The sequence below is a fragment of the Balaenoptera physalus genome (genome assembly GCF_965194825.1).
Source record: "Balaenoptera physalus genome assembly, chromosome: 19".
NCBI classification, from domain to species: Eukaryota; Metazoa; Chordata; class Mammalia; order Artiodactyla; family Balaenopteridae; genus Balaenoptera; species Balaenoptera physalus.
The window spans coordinates 46748170-46766199 of record NC_138900.1 but is presented as its reverse complement, the minus strand read 5'-3'; positions in this window follow the sequence as shown (position 1 = coordinate 46766199).

The window sequence follows — 18030 nt, the reverse complement described above, 5'->3', positions numbered from 1 at the left end:
TCATTATGTTCATAGCAAAAATCAAATAAATTCCACATCCTGGCTATTATAAATAGTGCTGCAATGAACATTGTGGTACATGTCTCTTTTTGAATTGTGGTTTTCTCAGGGTATATGCGCAGTAGAGGGATTGCTGGTCATATGGTCGTTCTATTTTTAGTTTTTTAAGGAAACTTCATACTATTTTCCAAAGTGGTTGTATCAATTTAGTTAGCTAGTGGGAAGCAGCAGCATAGACCAGGGAGATCAGCTCCGTGTTTTGCATACCTAGAGGGGTGGGATAGGGAGGATGGGAGGGAAGCTCAAGAGGGAGGGGATATGGGAACATGTATGCATACGGCTGATACACTTTGGTGTACAACAGAAACTAACAGAGTATTGTGAAGCAATTATACTCCAATAAAGATCTATTTAAAAAAATCAAACAAATTCATCAAGGAGTACAACAAATTCACCAAAGATTTACTTTGCAAACATGTCAGGAAATTTCAGAAATGTGTGAATTAATTACACAGTAAACAACCAATCAAGAATCCCAACTTTGTTCATTGCCAAGTGTGCATTTAAAGTGAGAGATTATGGGGGCTTCCCTGGTGGTGCAGTGGTTAAGAATCTGCCTGCCAGTGCAGGGGACACGGGTTCGAGCCCTGGTCCGGGAAGATCCCACATGCCGCAGAGCAACTAAGCCCGTGCGCCACAGCTACTGAGCCTGTGCTCTAGAGCCCGTGAGCCACAACTACTGAGCCCGCGTGCCACACCTACTGAAGCCCACATGCCCAGAGCCTGTGCTCCGCAACAAGAGAGGACACCATAATGAGAAGCCCGCGCACCGCAAGAAAGAGTAGCCCCTGCTCACAGCAACTAGAGAAATCCTGCACGCAGCAATGAAGGCCCAATGCAGCCAAAAATAAATAAATAAAAAATAAAGTGAAAGATTATGGCCTTCCCTACCCCAAAATGGAACAAAGCAAGCAAGATTCAATGCAAGAATTTAAAGAACTTAAAGATTCCAACACATCCTTTGCAAAGAGCACCTTGAGTGTTCCAAAGCAATTACTGCAAAGATAACTGCAGATGAAATGAAGCAGGATGTTGGATTTATCTTCATGTACAGTTTCCCACATAGTAAAATGTCTCCTATTTGTCTCTGCTCCTTTGACATTAGATTGATCAGTTAACTAGCTTTAGAAGCAAAAGATCAACCAGCTGACAAATTGTTCCTCTTGACTTCAAAGCATACCAAGGCCTAAATTTTAAGCGTAATGATTTTAAATCACCCTTTTTGTTACAACAGAATGTACAATGCGACTTAAATCTCTAAGCAGTTTGTAAAACATGGTTTGTTTGTGTATGTCGGAGGCATTAGGGTAATAAATGGATGTGGAGTGGACAGGGTCCTGGTGTCTTCTACGTGTACCACATGCAGGATTCTATTGAATTAAACAGGCATCCCCCTTAATGAAGAGAACACATAAATGTACTCAGCTATAAATTAAGCAGACCTCATTAGCCTGCCTTTCTGGGGAAATGAGTTCCTCTGTGGATCAGAGTGAAACAAGACCTCAAGGGCTCATGTAATAAGAAGAAATTGGAACATTCTACCTGGTAAAAGCAAAGCACCTGATGATTTAAATGTGATTCATCCACCAGTTTTGGCTCATATTCAAGGAATTGAGTCTTAATAATCATAATAATATTATTTGTTTGTAGTGAAATATTAGTAATGTTGTTGTGGTTATAATAATTATTATTAACACCAGCAATTACAGCTTCTATTGATGTCAGTTTTTTAAAAATAATTGGGAACACATCTTTGAAAATCTAATAATAGTGAGGGATTTTTTCCCAAAGAAAAGAATGCTTATATGCAGAAAAATGCTCAGACTATCAAAGGGTTAGGCATGCCTGAAGTTCATCTAAGGACTCCCAAAGCCCCTCCCAGGAGGGTTTTTGTTTCTAGGTTAAGAATCTCAGGATAAGTGCATTAACTGGCCTTTAATGTACAGTCCATTTCGTTAAACAGCTCAATAACTCCACATGTTGGATGTCACTATTTTAGTGCTCAGAAAACTGAGTATCTAGGGGTAGATAAGTGAAGGAATTGGACTTGGATGTCATGTTTTTCTGCTTTCAAAGCCCTTGGTCTGTGGAATAATGTTGATTAATTTGACGCAGGCATCTTCCTTTGACTAACTGCTTTATGGGAATTCTTACCCTTTAACTTTATTGAAACTGAGGAAAGGATGGGGATGGGTAATACGCCCTCTCCAAATTCCCAGATACTAGAAAATTGCCATGTGTTTCAATCACTGAAATATAGATAGATAGATAGATAGATAGATAGATAGATAGATAGATAGATAGGGTTGGCCAAAAAGTTTGACCTGGTTTTTCCGTAATTTGAAAAACCAGAATGAAATTTTTGGCCAACCCTGTGTGTGTGTGTGTACACACACACACACACATACACATTCCTATCTTAATACATATATAAGTGGTCAGTAGGCACTTGGTAGACAACTATAATCTATCAATTACTTGTTTGTAGTGGCTGACATGTTTCCTTTTCCCATAGATCTTATTTTTCTCATCTATAAAACAGAGGGTATTAAATATTTCAAGGCCCATGCAGTTGTAAAACTGCAAGAGTTTTGAAATATAAATTGGGGCACAGGGGTGGGGGAGAAGGAGGAAAGGAGGAGGAGGAGATGGGAGGGAAGGAGGGAGAGAGGGGGAGAGAGAGAGGATGAGAATACAAAAGAAAGAGAAAGAGACTTAACAGGGAAGACTGAGATTTATCCCAGGTTCATGCTGTGTGCTTTCATTCAGACAAAATGCCTAGTCTCGGGCATTTTTAAAGCCATCACAAGCATTCGTCTTTCCTTGACAAGGCTGCGTTCACTCTGAACAACAGAAAATACAGTCGGTCTTTTAAAAAAAGGTCTTTTTAAGAAACATACTTTCTCCTGTATTTTTCAATAACATTATTAGCACATATAAGTTCATATGGAGATAAATCTTTTTTCTGATGTTCAATTATTTAATGAATGTTTCAAGGAGACATTAACAAGAGAACATACTCTGTCCTCAAAAATTATTGGCCATATAAAGCAGAATTTTTTTTTATAGGACTGCTTAAAAAGAGGGAAATATAACCTGAAAATACCATTCACAAAAAGCATTTCTTATAAGACAAAAGAAGCTTACTACTGCTATTAGATACTAACTTGAATATAAATCATTTTTATTATATTTAATATATGCCCAAAAAGCACAGGCTCACTGCTATTGTTGTATTGAATTTTAGGTCTAAAGATAAAAAAAAAAAGTGAAATATATTTAATTGGCTGAGCAAAGAAATACTAATGATAATTATGATAAAGGTAATTATGATTTATCCTCACACAAATTGTAGCTGCCTTTTTTGCAACTTGTATCCAGTATCAATTTTTTTCCTCACAATAACACAAGAACTTCAGGTAAACCAACTGAGAGAAATCTGGGAACATAAATAACATTTCCCAGCATTAATTCAGTCCAATCCCATCTACCACTGAATGACATCACCACACCAATTCATCAGTCCCTTTGTTTGTATTATCTTTATGAGATAGATATCATGTTCCCAGGTTTCCATGTTCTCTGATTAAGTGCCCTGAGCCTTTTGTTCAATATATTTATCTTCTGAAACTTTTCCACGTGCTGGCTGAAGAAAATGTTGACTTCAGACTCAATAACAACTGTAGGAAAAACTGGGGAGAAAGCTCAAATAAACTGAATTCAACCATTTCACAAAGTAACTTTTTTTTTCAAGCTACAACAATCTGCACCCATTGTATCCACTGGATAGTGTCCAAGCTCTAATCTACCCCTTTGCTTTTATTTATTACCATCCCCCCTGTAGGACTTGCAATCATTCCGAACTAATTATCTTCTGAAAACATATGACATTCCCTGCCTTCTAGATTTTCCTCCTGCTTACTTTCGGGAGAATTTCCATTGAATGAATTACCATTGCCTAAAGTTTTTCTATGCTCAATCAACACCTTGTAATTTTTATAGTATGCATCATGCCTTGAAAAACTCTATTGACTTGATCATCTCTTTTAATAGACGAATATATACATATGTATACAAATATATGTGTATATATGTATAATGTAAGAGTGTATGTATATGTGTGTGTACATGTAGCATCAGATCCCTTGAATCTAGAAAGCACTAAATAAATATTTCTTAAACCAACAAATTCTTATTTCTTAAACAAATAAATAAAAAACCTTTTCAGTCACTCATTGGGCATTTGTTCCTAACTGCTCTGTGCCATGCATGGTGGGAGGGTCTGCAGATACAGGGAGGGATACACACAATCCCTGCCTCAAGAAGCTCACAGTGCTGGGACTTCCTGGCGGCGCAGTGGTTAAGAATCTGCCTGTCAATGCAGGCGACACGGGTTTGAGCCCTGGTCTGGGAAGATACCACATGCCGAGAAGCAACTAAGCCCGTGCGCCACAGCTACTGAGCCTGTGCTCTAGAGCCCGTGAGCCACAATTACTGAGCCCGCATGCCACAACTACTGAAGCCCACGTGCCCAGAGCCTGTGCTCCGCAACAAGAGAAGCCACTGCAATGAGAAACCAGCACACTGAAAACAAAGAGTAGCCCCCACTCGCCTCAACTAGAGAAAGCCCGCACAACAAAGACCCAACGCAGCCAAAAATAAATAAATAAAATAAATAAATTAAAAAAAAAAAAAAAGAAGCTCACAGTGCAGCGGGGAAGTCTGTCCACATATTCAGAGCACACTGATGTCAGGAAGCAATGCTAAAACGGACATAGGCTCAGGCCACCCTGACGTTACCCAGCAGGGAGCACCTGCCTGTTCATATGTGTTCATGAAGGGCTTCACAGAGGAAGGGACCACGAAGGATGAATAGGAATTTGAAGGTGGAACACAGACAGACCCTTACTTTGGGCAGAAGTAACAATGTAGCCACTCACAAGGAAGCCTCTAGTCCATACTAGGGGGAACCACACTCATAGATTTTCACATACAGAAAGGGAAAAACAAATCTATTAGTGGTAGATTTATGTTACCAGTCTTAGGGATACTTGTATACACACAGGAAACACAAAAGAATAATCTGAAGTAGAAATATACTAGACATAAAAATAAACTGTATAATATTTACTAATCAGAGGCTAATATACTAATATACTAACTATAATTTATATTTGAACTGTTTAGTCAAAAAATAATTGGAGAGTCAACTGGAGAAGAGGCCAATGGTCAAGTAAATTTGAGAGATCCTTGATTATATGGAATTCATCAAATTTCTCACTGGAGAATGAAGTACTTTCAGAATCTACCCACTTCTCCTCACCTCCACTATTGCACATTTAGCCCAAAGCCCAGTTGTGTCACATCTGGACAAGTATGGTAACTTCTGAACTCACCTCGTGCCTCCCTGCAATGTGTAAGCCACATTCATTGATCCCTGAAAATGCTAGCCAGATTATGTCACTCTTTTTCTCAGATCCCTCCACCCACCACCTCCTGAGTCACATAATAAGTCCCGACAATCCTTACATCGCCTGTAAAACAGTAGATAATAATCTAGCCTCTTGCTACCTTACTAGCCTCCTCTCCAACCTGCCTTCCCACCAAGCTCTAGCCATGCAGCTTTTGTCCCTTTTTAAACCTATGAACAATACTCCTATTCAGGACTGCTGTATGGCTCCTTTATAATATGCCCACACATTACTCCCTCTCTTCATTTAGGGTTTTGTTCAAATATCAGCTTTTCAGAGGTGCTTCTCTGACGGCCCTTTATAGAATAGCATGTTCCCCAATGATTTAGCTCCTTGCCCATTTTATTTGTCTTTATAGTACTTATATATTTACTATCTGTTTCCCCTCAATCAACACGCAAGCTTCCTGAGAGCAGGACCTATTTCCTATATAACTATCTTTCCTGCGCTTACAACAGTGCCTTATACATGGTTGGTACTCAATAGATACTCACTGAGGAAATGAATAAATGCCTTTCAGAGCCCTTATCCTGTAATATGCATTATAAAAAATAAAAAGTAAATCATAAAAATCTAAGAGAAGGATATGATACTTGGTGCTTCTCAACAGTTTGCACTTGGAGCTATTTTATAGATATCTCACATTTATGCATCTCTTCAGTACCTATTTACCTATCATGTTCCTACCAACTTGCCATGAAGACTATCATGTTCCGAACACACTCTGGGAATTACTGTTCCAACAGATACCAAGGGAGGAGAACTCTCCCTACTTTGGAGCCGGTAATGAGTCAGATTGGAAGGGAATGGAAGTGGTCTGCAGGTCTGTCTCAGTGACAGTCTAGAATTGGTGGGTTGTGGGGACTCTGGACTCTGAGACTGAGAGAGATAACAACGGAAAATCTGGTTGAAGTCGATGAACACACTCTCAGAAGGCAGGCTATAAGATTATGGAAGGGAACAATGGTTAAATTGCTAAAATGGAAGTTGTGATGGTTAGTTTTATGTGTCAACTTGATTGGAATATGAGGTGCCCAGATATTTGGCTAAACATTATTTCTGGATATGTCTGTAAGAGCGTTTCTGGGTGAAATTGACATTTAAATCAGTAGCCTGAGTAAAGCAGATCGCCCACCACAATATGGATGGGCCTCATCCGATCCCTTGAAAACCTGACTAGAATAAAAGGCTGAGTAAGCAAGACTTCTTTCTCTTTCCATGACTGTCTTTGAGCTAGGACAGTTTTCTCTTTCTTTCAAACTTGGGTTTGGACTGGAACTACACCATTGGCTTTCCTGGGTCTCCAGCTTGCTGACTACAGATTTTGGAACTTACTAGCTTTCTTTATCACATGAGCCAATTCCTTTTAGTAAATCTCTCTCTAGATAGATAGATACAGATGCATATAGATAGATATATAGAAATAATATATCCTGTTATATATATATATATAAATAAACTCTATCTATCATCTATCTATCTATCTATCTATCTACCTATCTATCTATCTTATTGGTTTTGTTCCTCTGGAGAACCTAGACTAATAAAAAAGTTAAGCAAAGAAGAAAATATAGCACACAGGAATCCAGACAGTTCCTTGATGAACCTACAGTTCTAAGTAAAGACTTTATTTAGATCTGTAACTAGTTAGAAGTTGAAAATTTCCATAAAGACTCTGGAGCCCACTACTTCTCAGGCCAGATGGAAGTGACTTTTGAGGGCTGTGGTTTCAGTGCTATGCTCTGGATTTACAGTCAAAGGGGAAACATTTATGAGAGAAGGGAGAGCCCAGAGAGTTTGAAGGAAGAAGAAAAAGGCGAGGAGAAAAAAGAGGGAGAAAGGAAGGGGAAAGGGAGGGAAGATCCAGCCAGCGCCAAAGGGTTTTCTACTCACTTTTCTCCTGGCAGCTTTGGAGTTTATGTTTCAACAAGAACTGGCTAGTCTCAGAATTCTGTACTTTTCCTTTCCTTCCTCAGGAGACTCAAATAAAACTGCAGGGTTGGGGAGAGGGAGTTGCCACTTAGTTTCCATGGAAATACCTCTGATTCCGTAGTGGCACCTCTATCATAACTTAATCAGCATGTTGTTAATAAGATAATTTGATGCTGAATTATAAATACGAGCAATGAGAGGAATGCAGGCTTGGTGGTGGTAGATACGTGAGGTAAAGCATTCGGCCTCAGAGGAGAGCAGGGGCCAGATGGGCCTGGATGGGTCATGTCCCAGGCTCATCACTGTCCCGCGGCTCTGTGGAGTGCGATGCCCAGAGCAGGGGCGCCAAATTGCAACCCTGCCATTTGAATCTGGGCGCTGCCAATTAGCCCTGTGATCTTGGGACATTCCTTATACTCTCTGGGCTTCATATTTTATTTAAGCTTTGAGAGGAGGATAATCATGCCACCTGTTTACAATGTGCCATGACTATTAAACGGCACTAAGGACAGGAGGTGTCTGGCATGTGCACGGAGCGTGTTTGGTATTCAATAAATGCTAATTCATCCTTCCTTTCCTGAGAGAATATTTTCTTTCACTTGTTCAATTGTTAATTTATTCAACAAATATTTACTGACCAATTCTAGGATGTCAGGCACTGTGCTGAGCACTGAGGATAAAATGATGAGAGAGAGAAAAATAAAGGTAAAATCTAGTTATTTATGACCCAGTTATTATTATTATTATTATTGGAGTTACAGTTTCCATTTCTAGAATTGTTGAGGTTCCTGATACCCTGAAATTAGAAAATGGTCACTTCACTTTGATGAAAAGAAATGGCTCCCCACCTTCACAATGTTGCTTCTTTCACCTAAAATAATTTCCCCACCATTATTTCCCTAAAAGTTCTCCAGAGTTCTTCTGAGGCTCATTGTGTGTACCACCAGAGCTTGACATTGCGATTGTAACTCAGAACTAAAAAGATTTGGTCTCTGCTCTCAGAGGCTTACAATCTAATTTTATGACCCTGGCCTAGCACCTAGCACCTAACACAGGACGCAGTAAATATTGCATGCTTATTGAGATAGCGAACGAATGAATGAATGTCGTAAGGGAACTGAGGGCATCCATCTAATTCCCATCAGCACCATCAGAATAACTGTGCTGAAGCAGCCATATGGATGACTGCAGAGATGTGGGGCTAAGATAGTGGTTCCCAGCCCTGGGCACACTGTCATTACCAGGGGAGGTAAAAAAGTTACTGATTGAATTGCCAGGAGTTTTACAAACTCACCAGATGATTCTTATGTTCAGCTTCAGTAGAGAATGGCTATTCTAAAGAGGATTGGTGTGAAATCATCTCAGTTCTTCTGGGCACCTACAGAAGCTAATAGAGGGAGCGCTACCACCTTGGGTAGACTTTGAATGACTGCTCTTCAGGCCCAACATTGCTGACCTGAGGCTATTCCATCACACTAAGTTGGCTGTGAACCTTATCATCCAACAGAGGACACTTTAAAAAATAATTCAATTGTTGTACACACTTTCAAGAATGCACACAATATACCATTCACTGAATGTCACAATACATGTATAACAACACCAACCCAAAGGTAGAAAGAAAACATTGCAACAAACCAGAATTTCCCTCACTCTCTCCCAGACTCTGTTTCAAGGGTAACTGCTGCTTGGACTTGTAAGTGGATGGATTACTTTTGCCTATTTTTATAAATGAACTCATAGAGTATGTGCTCTTTTGTCTAGTTGCTTTCACTCAGTATTATGTTTGAGAGATTCACCCATATCATTGTGTTTAGTTGAACATCATCCATGCTTGTTGCTGTATATTTCATCGTTGTGAACACATTACAACTTATTTATTCATTCCACTGCTGGGCATTTAGGTAGTTTCCAAACTTGGACTATTACTAATAGTGTTACTATGGGAAATTTAATACATGTATTTTGGTGAGCATATGTATCTATTTCTTTTGGGTATATATCTAAGAGTAGGAGTATTCATCATGGGTATATATATATATATATATATATATATATATATGCATATGCTGAACTTTGGTAGGTAACTGGCAAAACACGTTTTGAAGTGGTTTTATCAATTTATTCTTCCATTAGCAAGGCTGAAGGTTCTTCTTGCTCCACATCCTAGCAATACTTGGAATCATCAGTCTTTATCATTTTACTCATTGTAACTTGTTTGTATTGATAGCTTATCGTGGTCTAAATTTGCATTTCCATGAAGGTGGATGAAGTTGAGCAGGTCTTCTTATGTCGATTATCCATTTGCACAGCTTCCTTTATGAAGCACACATTCAAGTCTTTTGCCCTAGTGGGTTGTCTTGTCTCTTTCTTATTGATTTGTTGGAGTTCTTTATATATGCAGTGTACACAAATTATTTGTTGGATATATGCATTGAAAATACCTTTTTCCCACTCTGTAGATGGCCTTCTCACAATCTTAATGGTATCTTTTGATAAACAGAAGTTCTTGATTTTAATAAGATCTAATTTATCTTGTTTGATCCTTTATGATTAGTACATTTTTGTTTGTTTTTAAGAAATTGTTGCTTACTCCAAGCTCAGGACACATTTGAGAGTGAAAAGGGGTGCTATAATATTTTAGGACAAATGACACAAACCAGATTGTCCCAAGAATTCCGAGATATATGTACATTCTAAGCATGTTCTCCCCACTCTGAGCTGTACCAGACCAGGGAGTCTCAACCCTAGTGGAACATTAAAATTTTCTAAGAAGCTTCTAAAAGCTACTGCTGCCAGGAGTACCACCTCGGACCAGTGAATCATGATTTCCAAGGGTGTGGCAAGTATGGGTAATTTTTGTTTTTATTTAAGAGCTATCCAGTTGACTCTGTGACCCTTAAGTGTGAAGAACTACCACTCTAGCCTAATGTCTCTTAAACTCTGAGCATATGAAACCTTTGGAGTCTTGTCTATGTTCAGGTTTTGATTCAGTCCTGGGGACAAGGTGACATACTGCCCTTCCATTCAGCTTCCTGGCGATGCTCACGCTGCTGGTCCACGGACCAGAATTGGAGTAGAAGGGCTCTAGATCAGATTTCTCCACCTGGGCATTGCTGACATTTTGGATCATATAATTCTTTGTTGTAAGGGACTGTCCTATGCATTGTAAGATGTTAACCAGCATTCCTGGCAATACCCACTAGATGCTAATTGCATCCCCCAAGATGTGACAAAAATGTTCCCAGGCATTGCCAAAAGTCACTTGATGGGGAAATCAATCTTGGTTGAGAATTATTTGTCTAAATCTTTTAGACACAGCTCCAAATGGCTGAGAAACCCAGGAGGTGCCATGGTGGATCTCAGGTCACATTACTAAATAGTAGATTAGATCAAATATTATACAAAATAATATTTCATTGTTATGACTGTATCACAATCTTGGTTCAAAAAGCCAAACTGAGTGTGCCACATGTGGATTGCTTGAGCTGCTTAAATGTTAGTTTATTTCCTTTACGATGACAAAACATGGCACCTGGTCTGTGGTTTCTTATCCATTTGGGCCCCAGCAGTAGTAGGCACCCTTAAGGAGTATGGTGGAGGAAAAGAGATAAGGGTGAGGATAACCATTCCTTTACAAAGGCTTCAAAACAAGCAAACAACATCCACCTCCCCCCACCAAAACCTCTGAAATGTCTATTCCAATAATACAAAGTGACACATAATCAGTTTAAAAGTTATCAGAGCTAAGACCCCAGAAAGCATTTCTTAGTATATTTAGTAAAGTCCTATATATTAAAAAATAAAACAAAATAAAACAAATCACTGCTTTGTTTTGCAGGCTTACAGAGGCACATCTCTCCTACCATTGAAACTGTACACTTTATGGATCATATCATGACTGTTTCCAAAGCCACTCTTCCTTCTTTACTTCCTTGTGACATCATAGCTGGCTTCTTTATCCCACCCACGATTGGAAATGGGATGCTCTCGTGTACAGAGGAATAATAACCCACTTTCCTTGCTCCCTTGTACTTTAATTTTCTAGGGGCCAAAATTCAAGGAAGTTCCAAATGATGTAGCACAATGCTCATCTTAAAGACCACAGTTATTATCAGTAGACTTCCACTGTCTTTCTTTTTTCTTATAAGAGTACATCTTGCTACATTTATTTTAATTTTTTAAAAGAAAGAAATAGTGTGACAGATAGAATAGAAATAATCAGAATCCTGAATGCCAAATGGGATTCAAAATACCTATGAATAATCTCAGCTTAATATGCTCTTAGCTTTGGCTTAGATAAGAAATCCCGGCCATAAAATAGTACAAGAAAATTGATGTAAAGAAACTGTTCAAAATATAAGGCCTATATCTTTTGCATTTGCAAGCCTTCAATTACCCTTACCCTGGTACTTTCCAAAGATATAATCTATTTTTGAAAGAAGGAGAAAAGGTCTAAAGAAAAGTCACTGCAATGAAAATAACTCTGAAGTTTCAAACACCAAATCAAGAACATAGATTGCTTTGTTTGAGTTTTCTCTACGCATTACTCAATCCAATTCAACCAAAATTGTTGAGTTCCCATTATGTGCCATTCAGCATGCTGAAGAGGCAGGAACATTAAGATATACTCAGTTCATTCTCTAACAATTTCACCTTTTAATATTGAAACAAGACATTCACCTAAATTATCATTATCATCAATATCACCATCTTCATCATCATCATTACCATAGTATTAATATATGTTATTGGGTGTTGTGTCACAAGAAATGAACAGATTCAGGGCTTTGGGTTTTTGTTTGTGTTTTTAATTTTAGCATTGTGTGGGGTACAAAATTCAGGGAAAAACTTTTGAAGTAGATGCTATTTTAGAATGATTTTCATGTATTATACAAGTGGAAAAATGAAGGCAGGAAAGACATCTGGGCACTTCAAGAATTGTTAAAAAACACTTGGGGGGAGGTAGGCAAGAAAATTTGGTATAGCCAGAACACAGCATTGTACAAGAAATGGAGGGCTGGAAGCAGGGGTGGAGCAAAAAGGTACAATGTGGATTTGGGCACAGTTACTTAGGTCCTTGAATGAGATTTTTACATGATAGTCCCCATGAATGCTACACAATCTGAAGTATACAGATGCCCCAGAACATGTGTCGAAAGTAACTTGAAACCCAATCCGTCAGTCACTGTGTTTCTCTGAACTGCATGGTCTCACCAGAGCTCCCTCTAATAAGCTCTTGTCAGAAAGCTTCTCTTGCCACTTCCCTGAAAGGCAGTGAATTAGACGCTCACATCTGACAGGAAAAGATTCTGGGGCATAGAAGGACATCAAGTAGGAGAGAGAAGCTTGGCAGAAGCCAGGCTACCCACCAGCATGTGGAAACTCTCAGCGGAGCCTAGGTGATATAATCAGGTGAGCTAATTGAAAGAACTGCATTTCCCTTGGAGAAGGTCTTTGGTACAGCAGGATGAAATGGAGAGCTGTCATCATTTCTGTTCTCACTCTCTCAATTTTTTTTTTTTCCTTTTAAAACAAGCAGTTGAAGCCAGAGGCTATTTTTAGTCCCCTGGCTGAGGGTGAGTGATAGAGTACATTAGTGCATCGGTGGGGCTGGAGGTAAACTTAAGTGAGAACCTTGATGGTATAGCCCCACAGAGCTGGCCAGGGGCAGGAGATTGGCAGCAACATTACAGTGACAAACAAGATCCGACCAAAATCCTCAGGGACTGAAATTTCAAGTGCTGCAGCTAGAAGACTCTATATAAATAGAAGGAAGGGAGAAGAGGGAGATAACCAAGCTCTAGGACTGATTCCTTTCTGATTTGGATGCTCAGGTTCAAGGGACAGCATGGAATTTAAGTCAATTTTGTAGGCACAAAAGATCCCAGATGGTAGACCCAGGAAATCTTGGAGTTGGCGGGCATTTTATGGGTTTAGCTTGTATATATCAGTCTCAAGAATTTTTAAAATTAATTTTATCTACTTATCTATCTACCTATAATTTATCTATCTTTTCTTTTTTTTTCTTTTTTTAAATTTTTTAACATCAGCTGGAGGAGCTGCCTTACACCTAAGGTCACATTACCTCTGGCCCAAGGAAATTTCACCTTTTCCTTTTCCACAATGAAGAATAATGACAATAGCTATTCTTTTCATCAGGTATTTACTGGAGATCAGATTCCACACATACATACTACAATCTAATGGCATATATATGTATGTGTGTGCATATTTATATATAAATTTAATATTTAGTGAAACTCTGCAATGTTGGCAATCTCCCGGATTTGTAGATGAGTGATGTGAGACTCCCAGAAGCTATGAGACTTGCCTCAGTTTCTATTACATACAAGGAGCTGAACTAGAATTTGAATCCAGATCTGTTTGCCCATATGCCCCATGTTTTTTGCACTGCCCTGTCTTCTTGTTGTATGCATGTGTTGGGGGGAGTGTAGTCAATAACAAGGCTTCCTGATATATCAAGGTTCAGAGAGTTGATGGGAGGGGATCATATGGGAGGGTCATGGTTTGATAAAGAAAACTGGAAACAATTCTTTGTAAATGGTTTGAATAACAACTGTTAAATGATAATCACATCACATTTTTAAAAATGCATCACCCCTGAATAAAAGTGAGTTTTGGAAAATGAAAATTCGTGGAATTTGATCAATTAACTGTTGAGACAGTAAACTTAGCTAACAGCCTTCTTCTGGGCATAAGCTCCAGAGGAGGCTAGTGCATCCAGTAGGCCAGTAACTGTGGACTAATATAATTCCTTTAATTAGAGATCCAAATTGTTCTAGGGTGATTTATAGAGGGGAGGAGGGGCAACGAATAAGGAGGAATCAGAGCTTCTTGCTGTCCAATAGAGGATTTTCAGACACACAGATCTGAAGACCCATAACGGCAAAGTGGTCCCTGATTTGCAATTATTTGTGTGAAGAGAAAACAGCCCATGAAGGTAAGTGGGGCTGAGGTGAGCTCTTACGCTGCTTGAGAGAACCGTTTGAAGCTTCACTCAGGAATGGGTTGTCAGTCAAATTCTCAGGAAGGAGGCCAGATGCCAATCAGTGTGGCAGGAGTAAAGCCTGAGGAAAGGCTAGTGGCCCATCATCAAGCTACATGGCGATGCATGGCTAAATCTGGACCAGACCACTGGCACAAAGCAAGAGTAGTGAACTGACAGCCAGGGTGTTGGCATGACTAGAGGGAGTGATGTTTGGGGAAGGTGGCTGTTTGCAGACAGCTCCTGCTGAAAAGCCTGAGGTTCTGCCCTGAAGGCAAACTTTCAAACGCCTTCATACCACTCACTTAACTTTGCTTTGCCGCAGTTCCCCAGCTGAAAAATAAACAATCTTATAAAAAATTATGTCCCCTTAATGTCCCTTGACCCCCACACACAACCTGTATCTAAGATATATAAAAATTTTAATTCTTATAGATGCTATAGATTGCAGCCAAGGCAATCTTGAGATATAGTACAGACCTACCGTATACAAATATGCATTTGTGGAATGAATGCATGAATGACTGGGAACAAAAAGAGCCATGGGTCTACAGCTCTGTGTGTGAGTGTGTGTGTGTGCACGTGCGTGCATGAACATTTATACCTTACAGAAGCAATGTCCTAAAACCTATAGAAACCAGAAGGACCTGAATGGCCTCCTTTAGTTGTGTGAATATCTGAAAGTTGGAATAAACAAGCCTCTATTATTTGAACAAAAAGAGGAAAAGTATAAACATTTAGGGAAATCCCCAAGTTTAATTTAATTCACACTTATGGTGAATCAGTCCCTATTCTGGAAATAGAAAAAAAAAATAATGTTAACAATACCACCAACAAGTTTTAAAAAAATGATAATGACAGCAGTTATTGAGTTCTTATTTTGTATCAAGTATTATGTAATGCACTTAATAAACACTATCACACAGAGCAGGCACTATTACAATCCCTTTTTACTGATGGGGAAATTAAGGTACAGTTAAGTGATTCACACAATGTCACTTAAAATAATGCATGATGAAGCTGGGTTTCCATCCGCTTCAGTCTGATCTCAGAGCCCAGATGAACTGGGAACATAATGAAGCACACATCAGGAGCATTCTTCTGATTTTTCTACTCTCTGCAAGGACAGGATAGGCAGGATTTTTTGAGGAAAATACTGCCCTTCAGTGGTTTATTCTGTCTCATCTTCTTATCCGTGGGGCACATCTATCCATGCTCATTAAACCACACTGAACATGTGTGTGAGTAGACTGTTGAATTAAGTAAATGCTGATCACTCCAGGGTACTATCATGCCATTTGTGATTGGTATCCCTCCTCCCTCCTTGTTTCTCAGAGTGAGGTTTTTCTGAATTTTTCTGCAGGTGTAATTTCCACAGATTCTGTGCTGGAAAAGGGATTTGCCTTTGCCTGGCTAAGTGCCTTGCAGGCTGTTGAGAGTCTTAAAAGTTGAGAAGGAGACATTAGGGTTGGACCCTCCATTCATAGTCAGGATGTGCTTTTCCAGTCAAATGAAACTCCAGATGTGTGCAATTGGACAGGAATGCACTATTCTGTTCAGACTATATGAGTCTTGCACAGAAAATTAGATTTCTCTCCTTGCTGACTTCTTTCTAGCATTTTCAACATCTTCGACTGTCAGTGGAGATGATGGAAAATACGGAACCAACAGAAATGAATTCTAAATTTAGGCTTAAGTGGTCAGTTTGAGCTCTCATTAGAACCGAGGAGTTAATATCCCAGAAATGTTTGACTGTGTGTTCAAATTAAAGTATGTGTCCTAAATGAATTTTAGTTTTAGAAATTTGGACTAATGCCTTCTTCTGTTGAATGGGGGAAGGTGACAAATGCACCCCAGAAGCAGCTACAAAAGATTGCTCTATTTTGACTCTGAAAATTACAATGAATTGTTTTGCATTTTATCTTAATAAGAAAGAAAAATACCTTAAAGTTTATATTTCTTCCATATCCACCCACAGCAGGGACTCATAAATGCCTGCTGATGAAATTAAGAAGAACTATGTGCTCAGGCACTAGTAGCCCCAAGCACTGGAAAATAATTAAATTAAATACTTAATGAGAGTCATTCTGGTTTTTTTTGGGGGGGGGTGTTGGTTCTGAAATGTTTAGGTTATAGGAACATTTTGACCTAACTGTATCTGCTTAACTTAGGCTGAAACTTCTTGCTCTACATTTGCTCAATAAATGTTGGATCATGATGAAAGCCAAATAGTTTTGAGTATTTTAACAATAGCAACAACCGCCACCAACAAAACACTTGTGCACAGTCCAGTTTTTATTGTCCATACCCTTGAAATATTATCCCACAAAATCAGCAATACTAAGAAAACAATCTTTTTCTTTGTCCAATAGAGAAGCAACAGTGACTGCTTGGAAACTTTTGAAACCAGGGTAAATTTTGGAATAATTAAAATCAATTTTTACATAAGTTTTCAAGCCACGTAAATATTTTATTAACCTCTCTGTAAATTGCAGAAGAAAATAGTTAAGGCTTTTCATATGAAGTCCTCCACAACCAGATTTCAACCTTCAGCTCCAGTGTAATCACTGTTTTCCACAATCACCATTCCCTAAATTTCATTTGTAACAAGAGTGAGATAGTTACACATCAACAGCCCACAGTCCAAATCTGATGAGTAGAAGTGTTCTGTTTGACCTATTTGGTGTTTGCAAATTGGGATATTTTGCTGAAGAAGCTAAAACTTTGGAAACACTCTAAAAAAACTGGAAAGGTCTGGAAACAGTGGGTTCATATTTCTGCATGGCAATAATTAGTTAGAACTAAGTAATTGGCTGAAATGTGTACATGAGGAAGGAATTTTCTTGTTTGCCCCAGTCCCTACTCCTCCCTATTGTCCTATTTCTAGGCTTTTTTGCTCATTTACAATATATACTTGGTCATTATAGACATTTGAATTTGCCCATCAGGTACTTCTCCACTTCCTTGTCTTTGACCCTCCTTCCTGCTTTTCTGCTGTTTTCCTCTCTGATGAATGCTTTCTCAGGTTACCTCTTTTTTCCAAAGGTTACCTCTTTTTTTTTTTTTTTTGTATCTTTTTCTGGTACTTGTAGCCTTTGCACAGAATTGATTACACACTCAGTTGTCTTCATTCATTCAACAAATATTCAGGGAGCAAAGCCATAAGTCAGGCACTCTGCCAAGCACTGGGACCTTAGTAGTAAGTGATTGCAGTTGACCTACATGTGTCTGGGATGTGTTCCTGGTGTCATTTGATCACATCACTGTTAAAGTACTCAGATTATATTTATAGATGTGAGAACTAATTGAAAACTCAGTGCAGTTCCTCCAACAACTGCAGTTTTCTTCCAGGCAAAGGGTACTATTGTAGGTTCCTCCCTCGCTGGTGGTAGGTATGGCTATTTGAGTTGTTTTGGAGAGTGAAATGTGAGCAGTACTGATGGGTATCATTTCTTCAGAGGAAAACATTAAAAAGTGGTAAGTGATCCACCACACACTCTCTTTTCCTCTGCCAAAGCAACCAGCAGCACTGGTGGCTCCTCTAATGACCCAGGTCCT